Source organism: Armigeres subalbatus, unplaced genomic scaffold (assembly GCF_024139115.2).
Source record: "Armigeres subalbatus isolate Guangzhou_Male unplaced genomic scaffold, GZ_Asu_2 Contig141, whole genome shotgun sequence".
In the NCBI taxonomy this organism is placed as follows: domain Eukaryota; kingdom Metazoa; phylum Arthropoda; class Insecta; order Diptera; family Culicidae; genus Armigeres; species Armigeres subalbatus.
The window spans coordinates 420526-438209 of NW_026942188.1; the positions used below are offsets into that span (position 1 = coordinate 420526).

General features: G+C 37.3%; 1 pseudogene; it reads right to left on the minus strand.

Moving 5' to 3' along the window:
• Positions 1-353: 353 nt before the first annotated feature.
• Positions 354-16577, minus strand: LOC134202776 (uncharacterized; annotated as a pseudogene).
• Positions 16578-17684: the final 1107 nt, after the last annotated feature.

The window sequence follows — 17684 nt, forward strand, 5'->3', positions numbered from 1 at the left end:
CGTCCACACGCCCCAAACTAGCTCACCTCTCCTCAGGGCCGGCTTACCTCCTGCTCCTCCTCCTGCTGAACACACGACACAAGACGTAGCTGAAGTGGATGGAACAAGGAAGGATCATTCAGATGCATGCACCATTATCATTAAAGAATTCCATGTACATTTTTATTATTTATATATTTTTCTTATCATGTTAGGGTTAGTTTTTTTTGTTTGGTTAGTAGATTCGTTGCGGCCGATAGATGTCCCGAGAAGCATACGGAGACCAGGCTCCTAACATACCTGTGGCGATGCGACAAAGGGGGGATGGCAAAGGTGGGCTCGCCCGCGAACTCTGGGTGCAATGCACATACGGCCTACTGCGGGACGGTACGGGTAGCGGAGCTTGCTCCCGGCTTCAGGTAGGCGTCTATCCTCATCGTATCCGAGGCTTTCGGTATTTCGCATGGGCTTCGCGTGGGGATCTGGAGTCCGGTGGGCAATGATTCTGTCCGCCACGTCCTGCCGATGATTTCCCAGATGGCTTTGACTGATTTTTCGTCCTCTACTGTGCTGGCGACGCGCGAGTGTCGAGATTTTGTCCGGGCTATCTCCGGTCGCAGAAAATGCTGGCGACGGGATCCAGATAATGAGGCCACCTCGTGGTATTCTTGCGTTGAGTTGGCGGCTTTTGAGGTTACCTTGTCAAGGCTAGGGACGTAGCGGTTCCTGCCTGCGCGGAACTTTTACGGTTTACGATTTCTGGTGCACCACGAATGGCCAGGAACTTCCTGATGGGTTCGAGAAACGTCTTGGATCGGGACCAAATTGGTTCGGGACACAGGCTGGGCTTGCTTTGGCCGGAAACTGCCCCGACCGGGTAATACTTGCAATCCAGTGCGGGTTGCCAATCAAGAAATACTTCAGAACCACGTCTCGCGCCTTATAACTCGGGCGAAGAAGCACCGTGACACTGGACACCGTTCTTGGAACTCCCGCTGAGGAAATCGGCAATAGCTTTACTTCGGCCTCACCGCGTGGTGACCCTTGATCACTTGCTTGACAAAAAAATCTCGATTTATCGGACACTTTGACTTTCTTCTCGCTTGGTTGGTTCCCGACTGCTCCGTCTCGTGACCCCATACGATCTTCTCGCTATCTTCTATTTTTTCTCTTCATCCCCACCATAGGGGTGCCATCGTCGCCCACGAGATTTGAGCCACACGGAATTAGTTGGCTTTACACGTTTAAGGCAGAATAGGCGTTTTCAAAAGTGTACACCTATTCTACCTTTGGCTACTGCATGCGAAGTCTCACAATAGTAATGGTTAGTATGTTTTTTTTATTGGTACCCACGCAAATGTACTGATCCTTGGTACCGAAAACGGTAACAATATAATTCCACCAATTATTGGATAATTGGTGGAATTAAATGGAGTTACTTAACTCGTTTTAGACGATTGAATACATTCCACCAAAAAGAGCTTAAAATATTTTTTCTGACGAATACGTAGCTATACTGGATTGTATGGAAATTATCATGGAGAAGCCAGAGTCGCCAGATATCCAGCAAGTTACGTTTTCGAAGTACAAGAATACATTCAAAATTCTTGTTACGATAGATGAACAAAGGACAATTTTGTGCGTGAGTGATGCTTATGGAGGCTCCGTATAGAACAACAGAATTGTAGAGCTCTCCGGAAAACTCGATTATTTCAATGAAGGTGATCACATCTTGGAAGATAGAGGGTTCGAGCAAACGGATGTCTTATCCGCCAAAGGAGTAGTTCTTAACCGTCTTCCGGTTTCAAACAAAGAGACCAACTTAGTGGGGCAGATGTTTTCAGAACGCCGGCGATTTCCCGACGAATCGTTGTGGAACGTGTGATTGGTTATGCCAATTCTATCCAATAAAGTAACCCATAGTATGTTCCCATATATGGACAAAATCATAAAGGTCTTGTTTAAGCTAACCAACTTTAGGCCACCAATCTGTGACGTAGCAAAGGATCATTATCGCGAAAAGTGAACACACATTACATATTGAGAACGAACTGCTATTTATGTGAATAAATGCAAAATACCCTGTTTTATAGAATCACAAGTTTATTTTTTATATTAAAATGGAATTTGAGTAGGCTGTGCACGCGAACGGACGCGTTTTAAACTTCCTGTCACAGTTTAATTTTTCTCGAATATTTTTTTCACTTTAAAAGTATCGGCTCATTGTGCTACGTTCTTCAAAGTGTTTTGCGCGTTGTTAAAGTGGTGCTGGTGCGGTATTGGTTTAATTCCAATAGACAATAAGGTTTCAAATAAGCGCAGCTAAAATCGCGACTGTGGCAATATTGTACTTGTCCCCGAACGTTCATTTTTGTCATTATAGAAAGAATTCGAAGCTTATTCCAGCTAACATATGCACCATGCATATGGTAGAACGTTGTACAGCGTTTACAAGAGCCGTAATCTAGGCAATTATTTATGATGTGTATCACACAAAGGCGATACCAATCGATTGAATCGAGACAGGCATCTTCACCGCTAGGTGGATCAGCGATGCCAGATCTACGGAAGTTTCCGTAGATTTACGGAATTGAATGCTTTCTACGGATCTACGGATCCGTAGATAAAAACTACGGAAATTTGAAAATTTCTGCGGAAATCTACGGATTTTTTTAAAGCGCTTTTTTAATTTCAAATGGAGTATCTGTGACACCAGTGATGAAGGTCACTCCTGACGGAATCCAAGTTTCAAAGTGCTCGCGTTTTCGGGGACACACCACTCGATACGGAGGCGACGCACAACTGTCATTTCTGTTGATTTAGCTTTGTTGCGTCGCAGCATGCGTGAAAAAATAGAAATGACAGTTGTGCGTTGCTTCCGTATCGAGTGGTGTGCCCCCGAAAACGCGAGCACTTTGAAACTTGGATTCCGTCAGGAGTGACCTTAACATTGTACTGGGACACTGTATTGAATTCGAATCTGAAACATGCATTTGCCCATTTGCGTATCTATAACAGTTGAAATTCAAAAGCTGTATGCCCGATCTCTAACGATGTGAGATGATTGTTAGTTAGTAAACTAGATAATTTAGAATTTTCAAATATTCTCACTTGATTTTAAATTTAGTTCAAGTTGAGCAAGCAATACGTAAGTTCTTGGTATATGGTCTATTGGGAAGGAAAGGCCGTTACAAATATTTATTAAAAGTCATGACCTACTGGTCTCCGAAAGGTCAAGGAGGAATAATAAAAATTAATTTTTAAATCAAATCCTTGGATTTGTAAAAGAAAATTTTGAAAACCCTCAAGACTTTCTGGAAATTTTATTGTTGCCCCCTCAATTTATTATTTTCAGGCAAAAATAATCCGTGGTGGTCAATTTTTTAAATATTTGTATCGGCTTAATTTAATTTTAACTATAAATATAGAACGCACAGATGAAAAAAAAAATGAATTTTTAAAGGAATTCCTGGTCCTCGGTCCTGGTCCAGAGGTCCTCGGGGAGGTCCTCTGAAAATTCTATGAAATCCATATCAAATTTTCCTGAAAGTTCTAAGGGAAATTCCGAAAGAATTATTAGAAGTCCTTCTTTGGACTTTCAAAGGAATATATGGAGGAGATTCCTAAGAATTTTCCGAATTTATTTTTGAAGTAATTTCCAGAGGATTTTCCAAAGAAACCTCTAGGGTAAATTCCAAAACAATTTTTGGATAAATGTCCAAAGTAATTCTTGAAGAAATTTGAGAATTTAGAAAATTCTTTAGAAATTCCTTTGAAATTCGTTCGAATATTCCTAGAGTTTCGTCCTAGCATTTCTGGAGGAAGTTCCAAATCAAGTACGAAGAAATTGAGTTTTCACTGTAGCGATGTCTCTGGGAATTGATTAAATTATTTCTGAATGAATTACTGTAGGAATTTCTGAAAATATTACTAAAGGATTTTTTCTAAGATTTTTCTTAAGAATCCTTAGAAGAATTTCTGAAGAAGAATTTCTTTTCCTATAGAAATTTTCGAAGGAATTTGTCGGAAGTTAGTGAAATTCGATAGAAACTGGTGAACCAACATTAACACAACTCTGGCACCGTCAGTGCTAATTAACAAGAGTCAAGATAATCTCGGAAATGATAAAAACTTAATCATATGCCTAAACTTAAGAGAGATCTGCATGAATTTGAGCAAACTAAACTGCCAGTGACATAGCCCAACTGGGCTATCACCAATAGGTGCAATTAGTAATAAGGATCCTCAACAGTAGTCTCAACATTGGAAATAGTTACTGTCAAAAATATATATACCCAGCGCCGTAGCGTGTGGTTGGCCAGGTTGGCCCCCGCCAAGGGCGCCAAAATCCAGAACTGAGGGAAATGATGAAAAATCTCATCTCTCAAGTTTTTTACGCGCTTGGATACTATTTGAATTGAACAGGAATACAATTGAAAAGAAGAATGGAACAAGTTACTAGGGAAGAAGCCCTAGATGAGGACTTCAAAACGCCAAAGGCAAAACACAGAGTAGAGTGTAAAAAACCCCGTGCAATTTTTGTTCGTGACTAAGAAATCTAAGCCGTTTTCAAATAATAGATACTTGAAAGTAATGATAGGAAGTTTTTTTGAATTTAAGACTAATTCTCTCATTTTATGCAGGCAAACTATTTGAGGTTCAGCAACGGACCATAACGATCGCATTTTATCTAGTGACATTTTCGATTCCTTTATACCAGACCACGGTGCCTCTATGGGGATTTTTTTTAAATCAGTATCTCTGATACACGCACCACGTGAAAGTATATACTCACCTCTTTCATATAGTGGGTAAACTAAAATGTTCTATCGGGGGATCTAGAACAATTTTTATTTTTTTTCACTATTTTTGGTACAAACTCCTTAGAAATCTCAAATGATAGCCGATTTAATCCCCCAAACAATGTATGGAAAAATGACCCCCGATAGAACATTTTAAAAATGCACCTACGTGAAAGAGAAAAACCTCTACTTTTGTGTAGTGGGTGTTTTAGAGTTACTGATTTTTTTTTTAATAAGCCCCTTCGGACAAAGACACCGTGAGACACTTGTATGATGGTAAAAGAACAAGTAAAGTTTACTTAAAGACTTAAGGAATTCATTAAGCAAATATTTATTAAATCCACCAAGCAAAACAGAAATTATTAAAAAAAAATAACTTTCGTTTTTTTGGAAGGCTCATTTACCGTTAAGCGTTACGAAGCTAAAATCATGTTTTAATTCCAATTTTTCATGATTCTTATGTACTAATGTTAGTTTTGGGGAACTGAAAGACTCGCGATTTGGTTATGGAATACAATAATGCAGTAGGAAAGGAAGAAAATTTAGGGTGCTTAAGTAATAACCATGCGGATGTTGACATAATTGCCATTCTTGACGATGTTTCACTTCTGTAACATTTTCTTGGGAGACAATACCGAGAGGAAGGCATATGAAAGGGAAACGACAGACATTAAACGGGGAAACAAGAGGAAGATATTCGTGATGGGGAATGGCAGAAAAGAGGATGGGCGGACTATGATTACATTCTTACATCAGAAACTCTCAAAAATTGGTTATCAAGGGACATGTTATAGAGATCAAGACCCGCCAACACTTTGCTAATCCCAACAAACAATTTAAGTTGAATAAGCTGATTTTTACAAGACTATTTTTAGCTGAATAAGCGCTTCACCCGCTTTTAAGGTTTGTTAGGAGGCTTCGGTTGTTTTCTTCGGATCCGGAGATATTCCTTTAGCGCATATTTGGAACCACGATGTTCCTTGCACGCCCACACGACGTAAACAATATCCTGAAAAGATGTGAATTTAGAGTGTAATGATTGAACAGTAGACGACACATGGTTCGAATGAAGTCTCGTCCCTTATTCAATTTTTTGAACCATGAACGCTTCGACATCTACATGCGAATTAAATACAGCCAACTACTCAACTGCCCTTTTTTTCATTTCTGTTGGCTTTGTTTCAAGATTCCTGAGGCTGCTAGTTCAAGGTTTTGCTGACGAACTAATAGGAAAATTCATCGAAGGATATTTTCTTGTCGTAAACATCATCGTACAAGCGCCCATCTTATCCAAAGCATCCGCTTTCTCATTTCCCGAGATCTAGCATTGAGAAGGGACCCAGACCAATTTATTTTAAAAGTATCCCAGCTCTTATCATGCTTTTTATTTTGAACATGCCAAGAAAGTAAGGGGCGCCTAATAACGGTTTCGCCAAGGGCGCTGGTAGTCCACGCTACGGCTCTGTGTATACCAACTGCCATTATGACGAGTGAAGATAACTTTATAGGGCACTGTGCTTATGAATCTCATTCTTTTTGGATTTTCATGAAAGGAAATATCAACACCAGTTACTATATTTTTTTTAAGTTTTTATCTAATTTTCATGCATTGAGAAAAGTTAGAGATCTGTCGTGTAATATCCTGTATACTAAGAATGTAGATGAGCGCCGAAATTGAACCAGCCAAATTTTTTGAGTGAATCTACGGAATTATTGTTGAAGCAATCTGGCATCGCTGAGGTGGATTAATCTGAGTTTTTTCTTAGTCTTCACTTTAAAAATAATGCAAAATGAACCCCAATGTTCAAACTACTTTTTTTCTTAGCCATTGCACAATGGTCCCAGAGTCGAATCTAGCAAGACAAAAATGTTTGCGCCAAAACTATTAGTTTCAGATATATAGTGTCTTTTTTGTCCATGTAGTGAAAATAGGGTGGTACCTATATTTCAGAAGTTCATAATATCAACTTTTTAATTTTTTGGTAAAGACTTGTGCAGTGTTCCACAAAGTTGTAGAGCAACTAATTTTGAGCAACTTTGCCGAAGAAACCATTTTTCTATCACTTATGGTTCACAAGTTATGAGCTTTTCAAAAAATACGTTAGGGCGGTCCTCAAAAATCGGTATTCTTCACATAACTTTTTATACATTCATTTCTCGCATAAACTTTGTTCCGAGCACTTTTAGGACTTTTGAAGACACACATTTTTGTTAAAGAACCATGGATCTATCTCTTATAACAAAAAGTTATTTAAGTTTTTCTATGAAAAACAAGTTTTTTTGTCATATGCAAATATTTGTAAATGGAGCAAACCGATTTTCAATCTATTAATTCTATTTGAAAGCTCGCACTTTTCTTCGTTTATGGTGGGAAAACTGAGAGAGCGTTTTTTATTTAAAGCGTTCTATATAATTTTGAAAAATATATGTTTTTAATAAAAAAAAAACGCCAATAACTTGATAAATAAACGAGATATGTCCATGGGTCTTCAACAAAAAGATGTGCCTTTAGAAGTTCTAAAAGTGGTCCATACAAAGTATCCCTCAAAAATCAGTACATAAAAATATATTTAAAAAAACGGTTTTCGTAAGGAAATAAACGTTAGTTAGATCAAAGTAGGCTGGTCGACAAAGCGTATGATTTTTTTGACGTTATTGTGCCTTGCAACAAAAAATTCGTGATAATTTTCCAAAGCTCTCATAGATGTGAAAAATTTCTCCGCAGTTCAAATAGCACGTGCTATCCAAGCATTCACCGCTAGGATGCACCACGTGTCGGTTAAATGTGAAGATTGGATTTTAACGTAATAGTAATAACAACATTTCAGTAGCTAACCACAGGTCATCTTCGCTTTCTCCCACTGGCGATACCGAAAAAAAATCTAATCAAAACAAAATAGGCTTGTAACTTCAAAAGTCACGTACTTTTAACGCTACATATCCAACAGAAAACCAAGCTACTACCATTAATATGCATAGTATCCTGATTTTCTGTTTGATGTTTAGCATGGTACACAAAAGACATGGCAGTCTCAACGCGTATGTAAACATTCAGTATGAATGAACCGGTGAATCGAGAAAATGTGCTCTCTAGTTCAGCCTACTTTGATCGATCTAACGTTTATTTCCTTAAGAAAACCGTTTTTTTTTAATTTATTTTTATGTATTGCTTTTTGAGGGATACTTTGTATGGACCACATTTAGAACTTCTAAAGACACATCTTTTTGTTGAAGACTCATGGACCTATCTCGTTTATTTATCAAGTTATAGCCGTTTTTCGATTAAAAAGATATTTTTTTCAAAATGAAATAAAATGCTTTAAACAAAAAACGCTCTCTCAGTTTTCCCACCATAAACGCAGAAAAGTGCTAGCTTTCGAATAGAACTAATAGATTGAAAATCGGTTTGCTCCATTTTGAAATATACGCATATGAAAAAACATGTTTTCATACAAAAGTCGAATAACTTTTGTTATAAGAGATAGATCCATGGTTCTTTAACAAAATGTGCGTCTTCAAAAGTCCTAAAAGTGCTCGGAACAAAGTTTATGCGAGAAATGAATGTATAAAAAGATATGTGAAGAATACCGATTTTTGAGGACCGCCCTAACGTATTTTTGAAAAGCTCATAACTTGTGAACCATAAGTGATAGAAAATGGTTTCTTCGGCAAAGTTGCTCAAAATTAGTTGCTCTACAACTTTCTGGAACATTGCACAAGTCTTTACCGAAAAATTAAAAGTTGATATTGTGAACTTCTAAAATTTAGGTACCACCCTAATTTCACTACATGGAAAAAATCGTCAAAAATATGAATTTTTTTTTCCCAAAGACACTATATATCTGAAACTAATAGTTTTGGCGCAAACATTTTTGTCTTGCTAGATTCGACTCTGGGACCATTGTGCATTGTCAAAAACAGTGTCAAACTAATCAATTTCTCAAGGAAACTCTAACTCTTGATTAAACTATTATAGTGGAGGCAAACCCTTAGGCAACTAAAAGACTAGCAGCGGCATTCCAATCGCTTTTGTTTGGGTTTGACGTCTAGGGTAAATGATGTATCTTGGACAAGCGCAGGACATTCATTAGAAAATATATCGAGATTGAATAGTATAAAACAATTGAAAACCACTAGGTTCATCCAAATACATAACCTATGATTAGTCTTGCGTCTCCATTGCCCAATTTTTGAGTAAATTACGTTTACTAGGTGTAAACTGTGATATACTGCGAACTGAAATATTTTCTTTTTGGACATCAAATATATAATTTCGACATGGAAAATGCATATATTTTGGACAGAGTCATTTTCTCCTAATTTAAAAATGGTCACCTACAGATCTCAATGGTATGACTTACCTACACGTATCCACATTCATTTAAATGCATTTATTTGCTTAACTGACATAGATTAAACCAGAAATTAACATTGTTTCGCAATCTTATCGATATCATTGAAAACAGCCTAAAAGTTGGCAATTAATGGTTCATCCATGTACTGTACATGGGGTGACCAATAAATGTCTGATGCATAAAAACATAACTTCATTTTGGTCACTCCTTTTCATCCGTGTCAAGTTCATGTTAAGCGATTGGAATATGTTAGTATCTCAATTACAATCAAACTTTGGCCGCAGAACCTCAAGATTGCTGTTTGAACCAATTTAAACGTGTTTCAGGTGCATGTTACGAAGAGTCCTATAATGCATGTTCTCCTGCATACTGTCGTCCAGCAGGCACTTTGGTAGAAAGCTTTACATTTTAGATAATTTTAAAGATAAATAAAAGTTGATTTGTGAATTCTCATCAGGAGCCGCTAGAGTTGAGGTAAAAGTATGCAATGATCATATTTTCGATAAAAAATTTCCTACACATTATCTAAAGTTGATCGAAGAAGCTCAGGCTTGTCCAAAATATGTACATGTCCAAAATATATCATTCACCCTACTCACTATCACCTTCGTTACTTGAGACGCCTTTCATAATTTTTGAACAATGTGTTTTGCCGCAAAATGTTTAAAGAGTTATGTCTGCTTGTGGGTTTCACTGACTATTATCCGAATCTTCCTCAGTATATTTAGCATTCTCGTTGTCAATTTTCTTTGCGTAAGAATGCTCAATAATGTAATTATCCATATTCGAAACATAACGTCTTCTATGTACTGACAGTGGCGCCGGGTGTGGGTGGGATAAGTAGGACATGTCCTACGCATGAATATTCCTGGGTAGGACAGTCAAAGCATTGTCCTACCCATGATTATGGTAAGATGAAGTCATTGGCAGTGTGTTAGCAAATGGAGATTTCAAAGTTAATTAGAGTCTAAACAATAGTCATATATGATATATAGAGATTTATAGGATGAAGAATGTGTTCGTTTATTTAGTTATTTGGGCTCGATCATTTAATATTTTGTCAATAACTCAGTCCAGCGGCTAAATTTTCAAATGCGTTGTACGGTAGACCGTTGTTTGGAGTGATGAACTCGATGTCTCTTTGAAAAATCACTTTAACCAAGTTTTTTTGATGTCTTTATTAGTCTTTGATGTCTTTATTCAGCCCAGGGCTTGCATTAACTAATCAAGTTAAAAACGTTGTTTAAATTAAAAGATATTTTAGTTACCAGATAAAGATTGTCGCTGTCGTCACTGTCCGGAACATTTTTTGCTGGCGAGGATGGGGGAGCTAAATGTCAAAGAAGGGAAATCCATACGATTTGACAGCTTGGTACCCAACATGTTCCGAACAGCAGAACAAAGGGAACCGAAGCGACAATCTTTATCTTAGTAACTAAAATATCTTTTTTTAAATTCCACTAAAACGAAGTTTAAGCGCATGTTGCTGTAACTTCTACTAAAAGGACAACATTTAAATCATTTAGTGTAAGATACTGCAAGTAGCGCTACCTTCGTTATAAATGGCATTCAAACAACGAATTTTTAGGGAAAGTTGTAGCAAAATCTTCGCACAAGAAGTCCACCAGAAAACATATTTTAGAATTTAGCTTAGTCATTCGTTAGTTCGCTGAATGATCGAGCCCAGTTTACTAAATTTTAGCATTAGCATTGTTACGGTGTAATTCGTAGACTGGACACTAGTGATACTCATGTTTTACTTTTGAGATCCTTGTCTAGAATGCTATCAGAAATCAAGAAGGGGAAAGCCCAGTTTACTAAATGATCGAAAACTTCCATTGTCTAAAGGTTTTCCAGATATAAAATAGAAGTTGTTGAAATCTGCAAATGTGATTAGAAACATTTTTAGAAGTTATGATAAATAAAGCACCTTTAAAAGGCTTCTAATAAGCCCACGGAATAAAGTTTGATACAAACCTCAGAAGATTAATTGAAATCTGGGGAATTACAAATATCCCAAATCCCGCTTGAAATCTGGTCGGTGAAGGCTTCTAAGCTCTCAAAAGATTAGTTGACAATCATGCGATTTTTTGGTAGTTTGCTTTGAATCGCTAGATCCATATCCATATTAAATTAATAGTATCGACAAATCGAAGTTTGAATCTTTGTTTACAAAATTACATACGTTATTTTGAAAAACTACCCGAGTTATATTCAATAATCGTTCATGCACCGCCATCGGGGGTGACAATGGGTCTGGGGGGTGAGAATGGGTCATCAATCTCCCCGGCAGTCTGGAGGTCGTACAGCAAAATCGTTCAAAAAGATCTCTTATATTTTAGTCTTCTTACCCTCAGATACATTCATACTCACCAACATTTGACCCATTGTCACCCCGACGACGGTATGTCAAATTCTTAGAGGGCCTGAATAATCTTGGAAAATCAATATTTGTCTTGCCAATTAAAAAAATCTCTAATTATGTGAGTTTTTCAAGAGCTTTTCAAGTCATGATTAAATCATTTAAAATTGATTAGATTGCCACCGCAAGCATAACTGGTCTATAAATGTTAATACCAGATTTTTTAACAAAACTCGTCTTTCCTAATCCAGTTTTCCGCGATCGGTAATGGCCGCCAGCTTGCCTGTGAGCTAGTTTCTGATTTGACGTTGGTGAAGGTTAACTGCACCCACCGTTCCAAGCATTTTGATCAATGTGGTAAATAAAAACGTGTGAACCCACTTCATCCGCCTCTTTTATTTACCATATTGGTTAGAATGCTGGGAACGGTAGGTGCAGTTGACTTCCACAAACGTCAAATCAAAGACTAGCTCACATGCAAGCAGGCGGCCATTACTGCTCGCGGAAAACTAGATTGTCCTACCCACGACTCGAAACGTGGATGCGCCTCTGTGTACTGACATACATATTCCGCGGTTCAATGAACTATTCATCATCTTAGTCGTTGAATCATTTCCAGACGAATCAATGATGGTAGGAAGAAGATTCGATAGACTTTCTTTGAGAGGACTATACTGTACATCATCGATTTATCTGTGTTTTAGGTGGTCTATGCCAGGTTTGAAGCACTTCTGTACAAGTCTTATTTTGCGGCAAATTACCTAAAATTTGTAACAATGTTACGAATTTAAAAATAAGGAATCCAAAAAGGGTAAACTAACCTGTTTTTGCAAACTCCTCAAGCGCCATTAGCAGAGCGCCAATGTGCTTTCAAGCTGTTGAATTTCCCAGCAGGGCACTTACAATACAAGTAGCTTTGATGATGAATTCGCTGTCGTTGAACAATATCTCCGAATTTAAAATGTGAAGCCATCAATCTGTAATATATTTTAAAGACGATCGAAAAATTGCTGTTAAAAATAAGTAGCACAATTTTTGACCGTTCCACCGGAGGTGTCATTTTTTTTAATAATCACTTGAGGATAGCAGATGTTTCGAAGAAATGCTGCTTGTTTCAACTTTATTAAATAATCGGGCCATTCGGTCAGCAAAATATGAAAATATTTTATTAGCTGTAAGCCACTTGAAGGATTCCTGTAGCAGCTCGTCACATGGTTGGCCATTCTCCGGCTCGACAAACTCTAGGGTATCGAAAGTATCATGGGGAAGCACAAGGTATAAGATCGATCTGTACTTTGGATGAATTCAACTTGAATTTGCGGTGCCACTGATGACTGATACAATGATAATCAACCATATTTATAAAAAACATTGTTATATTACGTGATATTTTATTGACAATCTTTATAATATGAATGTATTATGTATCGTACATGTATTAATATTGATAATGATTGTAACTGTACTAGGGGAAAAGGTTCGGTTCTGGGCACCCTTCCCAAGTAACATTTCAAGTTTTATTCCGCTCTAGAAATGGTTTTCAAGATCGAATTACAAGAACTGACAATAAAACCCATTACTACAGGATTACCTTCTGGTTACCACTATAAGAGTAAGATATGTCCAAATGGCCCTCTCTAGATTACCACTATAAACCTCTTTATATACTCTTATAAAAATCCGTTTCAAGCCACCCGCAGAAAAGCGAATTTGGCTGCGGCAGCTGTCAAAAATGTTGCTTTGAAAAAAGAGAAACAAAACCTTGCAAACAAATAATATCAAACTAAAATGATGATGAAAATCATGATGAGGATGAATACAAAATAATACTTTTTCAAGTTTTTTTTTCCAATGTACTTTCATGGAAATGAGGTGCGCGCTCGATTTCATGGTGAAAACTAGTGCAAAAATGAGATTGAGCTCTACGCGCCCGCAAAATAATATAGTTTTGGGCAATAAATTTAAAATTATTATAACATCAGTAATTTAAATCTTCATTAAATCTATTGATATTACACCCAAATATGTTTGTTCTTTATATCTTTTACCAAAAATGTGTCTTTTGCGGCGAAAACACCGTCTAATCATGAATTCCAGTGATAAATTTCACTGACTTGAAGATGGTTCTCCATTTTCAATATGGCCATCATAGATTTCGACCAGAAAAATGTTGCCCTTATTGAACACCATTATAAACCCTCTGCAATGTAAATATTCTTATTGGGGTTATTCATTTGACCACATTATGACCAAAAATTATGGCTTTGATCAAGCTTTGAAAATTGGACTTATTACGCTCTTCGTTACAACCATAGAGTTGCTAACAAGACCAATCGGCATTTGACGTTTGAAGCTTTCCGAGCAGATTTATTAGAGGTTTATTGATAGCAATAAGATCGCCAATAAATCTGAGCAACTAGCCATGGTGACTGCTGCCATAAATCCGCTATAAGAATTAAATAAATCCAACAAGCATGAAAATTGTTACTTGGGTTTTGTCTTTATTCCATAACTATGGCCCTAGTTGTTCTTATGCCGACATTCGTATATCAATAGGAAGCTAGACTGATAACCTTATTACTAGCGAAAAAAAAAGTTTGATTTCATCGGTTTAAAAAAAATATTGACAATTCTCGCATAACTTTTGAAAAGGACCTACACACCAAATTCTTAAAAAGTTTTTCAGCAAACTGATTTACTGTAGAAAATCAGCAATTATGAAGTTTACTGAAAATCAGCATACTTTACTGAACGATCAGATTTTTCTATCGACAGACAATTTACTGTCAAAATTCAGAAAAAAGTAGCCATTTTAATTATGATTTCTATTATGCTGTGTGATGTGTGAAATTATTTTTCAATCCAACACGAATCCTCATTCCTGTAAGTATTACATAACCAATTATCTGTACCGCATACTTCATATTGATGAAGAACCAAGTGGAGAACAGTCACGTGATAATTATTTTTATAAATATTTTTCAGTCGGCGAGTCAGCGCAAACAATCTGGGAGATCGTTGGGACAATCCTGGTCATTCCTTTCCACAACATGAATGTTCACTGCATTCATTTTAAATTATGGATAATGTTTGATATATTTAGGTAAATTAGGTGAATAAAAAAAAATTAAACCTTAAAAACATATTTTTATTTCTTCATTAATTGATTGGTAGTTTAAATCTGATTATATCAGCAGTTGGCTATATTTTGCTGAATTATTACAGCAAGCTACTGTCAAATTCCATAGTGGCCGAATCTACTGAAATTTCAGCGAGCTATTTGGATTTGCTAATGATTCAGCAAATAGCTGTCACATGGAATGACTTTCACTTCGCCGAAATTTTCAGTAACTTTTTTGTGCTGAAATGATTGCTGATCATTCAGTTCGGCAAAATTCAGCAACATTATGCTGAATTTCGGCGAAAAAAATTTATTGTGCAAGTAACATTTTTTTCATGAATTAATTTGAGTACTGCAATCAACAGAACAACATGAAAGCTCTTGATTGCAGCATTCAAATTAATTCCTGAAAAAAATGTTACTTAGGTCCTTTTGAAAAGTTAAGCGAGAATTATGCAAATTTGACATTTTTGGACAATTAAATTTTGTGGTTTGGTTGTGGGCACCCTTGAAAACTCAGCTAAAAATTATGAAGCATGAATAGAAACCACCCAGATATGAAGAAAAGGAATAATTTATTTATTCTAATGGTCAGGAGGCACTAACAAAATCAGATCAATCCACCTAGCAGTGATGGTGCATCCATCGGTGCATTAGAACAACAAAAACGATTTTGAATGATTTGTCAATATAATAAGGGTGCCCATAGCCGAACCAATAAAGGTGCCCACAACTGAATGTACGTTCTCGTTACCAGTCATTGTTCTCGTCATCATAGTGCTTCTCGTCGTCATATAGTTGTTCCCGTCATTATACTCATCTACGTCATCACAATCATTATCAACGCCGTCATATTTGTATTCATCATCATATTCGACCTCCAGTAGCCTTGCGAGCAAAGGCGTAGGATTGCCAATCCGGAGATGGCGAGTTCGATTCTCGGTCCGGTCTAGGATGTTTTCGGGTTGGTAACATTCTCGACACCCTGAGCATAGTGCATCCATTGTACTTGCCACACAAGGTGGCATGCAATGGCGGGCATAGAAAAGCTTTCAATTAATAACTGAGGAAATTTGGGAAATATTTGGCTTCGCAGTCTTGGAGGGAATTGAAAACTATGTTTTTATTCTTTTCCCGACGTTTCAGTCCATTTAGGGCCTTTTCAAGGAGTCGATTTGTTAAAGTTTCTTCGTCAAATATGTTTCTGCATAACGTTCAATGTCATGTGAATAAAATGGTTCAAATTTGGTCCGAATGAATTCTGCATCGGACAATTTGGACGATATCTTGCTATCCGAAATTCGGTGTCTAGATTTGCTAATTTCCACCATGGCAAGTCCAGACACCGAATTTCGGATAGCAAGAAATCGTCCAAATTGTCCGATGAAGAATTCATTCGGACCAAATTTGAACCATTTGATTCACATGACATTGAACGTCATATACAGAAACATATTTGACGAAGAAACTTTAACAAATCGACCCCTTGAAAAAGGCTCTAAATGGAACGAAACGACGGGAAAAGATTAAAAACATAGTTTTCAATTCCCTCAAAGATTGCGAAGCTAAATATTTCAAAAATAAGCTCAATACTACAGTCGAGCGAAAAAGAATAATTGAGGAAATGCTAATAGAATACTAAGTTGAAAAGCAGGCCAAGTTCCAGTTGGAATGTAAAGCCAAAAAAGAAGAAGAAGATCATATTCGTCCTGGTCATCATAGTCATTGTCCTCGTTATAATATTCGTTCGAATCATCATAACCATTGTCCTCGTCATCATATTGGTCCAAGCTGCCATAATCATTGAACCCTTCGTCATAGAGCTTCTCGTCGTCATAGTTGATCTCATCGTTATAGTTGTTCCCGTCATCATATTGAACCACCTCATCATAATCATTGTCCTCGTCGCCATAGTTGTCTTCGTCATTTGTCAACGGCAGCATAATATTTGCCCACATCATCACAGGGAGAAGGGTCTTATGGCCGAAAGCAATTTGGCCGAATGCCACTAGGCCGAACAAAACATTAGGCCGAAACCCATCTGGCCGAAAGTCGTTTGGCCGAGTAAGTCATTTGGCCGATTACATCATTTGGCCGAATAGGTCATTTTATCGAATAATAAATTTGGCCGAACATATCACTTGGCCGAATAGGCCATTTGTAAGTGAGAAATGAGGTGCGAAAAGTAGGACGTCTCATTGTTTACTCCTCATTTCTCACTTCTCACTGTGAAAGGTGAGTAGTGGGAAGTGAGAAATTATGAGTGAGAAGTGAGAAATTATGAGTGAGAAGTGAGACGTCTTACTTCTCACTTTTCACTGTAAAAAGTGAGTAGCGCGTCTCACTTTTCACACCTCATTTCTCGCTTTCTAACTAACCTATTCGGCCTAATGTCTTATTCGGCCGAATGTCCCATACGGACAAATGTTTTATTCGGCTAAATGACCTATTCGGCTAAATTACCCTTTCGGCCAAATGGTCTGTTCGGAAAAAAATGTTATATTCGGCCAAACAATTTCCGGCCCTTCCCCGTCGGAGTTGTCTTCGTTATCGTATTCGTTCACGTCATCATAACCTTTGTCCCCTTAGTCGTAATCAATCTAAAGCTTCATCCTTCCACGGGTGTAAGAGCATCCTTAAATTACGTAACGATGACGTCACTGTTGTTCTCGATATCATATTCGTCCAGCATCAAAGTCATCGCCACTGTCGTCATAGTTGTCCTGGATATAATATTCGCCCTCGTCGTTATAATCATCGGAACGTCAGCATAGTAACTATGTCTGTTGTCTGTTTCGTAATCACGATACGATTAGTTTCTAATAGTATGTATAAGAGAGAATCACAAGTCATTTGTCCGAAATGGTCGTTCGGCAGCACACGTCATTTGTCTAAATGTACACGTTTCGAAAGAACACATGTTCTCGGAATATTATGTAAATATCGTCATCATAAAGCATATTTACCCTGAATCTTCAATTATTATATAGTTATTAACGTAATCTAAATAGCCTATTAAAACGATTCCCAGCTAGACGAAGTTATTCGATCACATTGAACAAAAC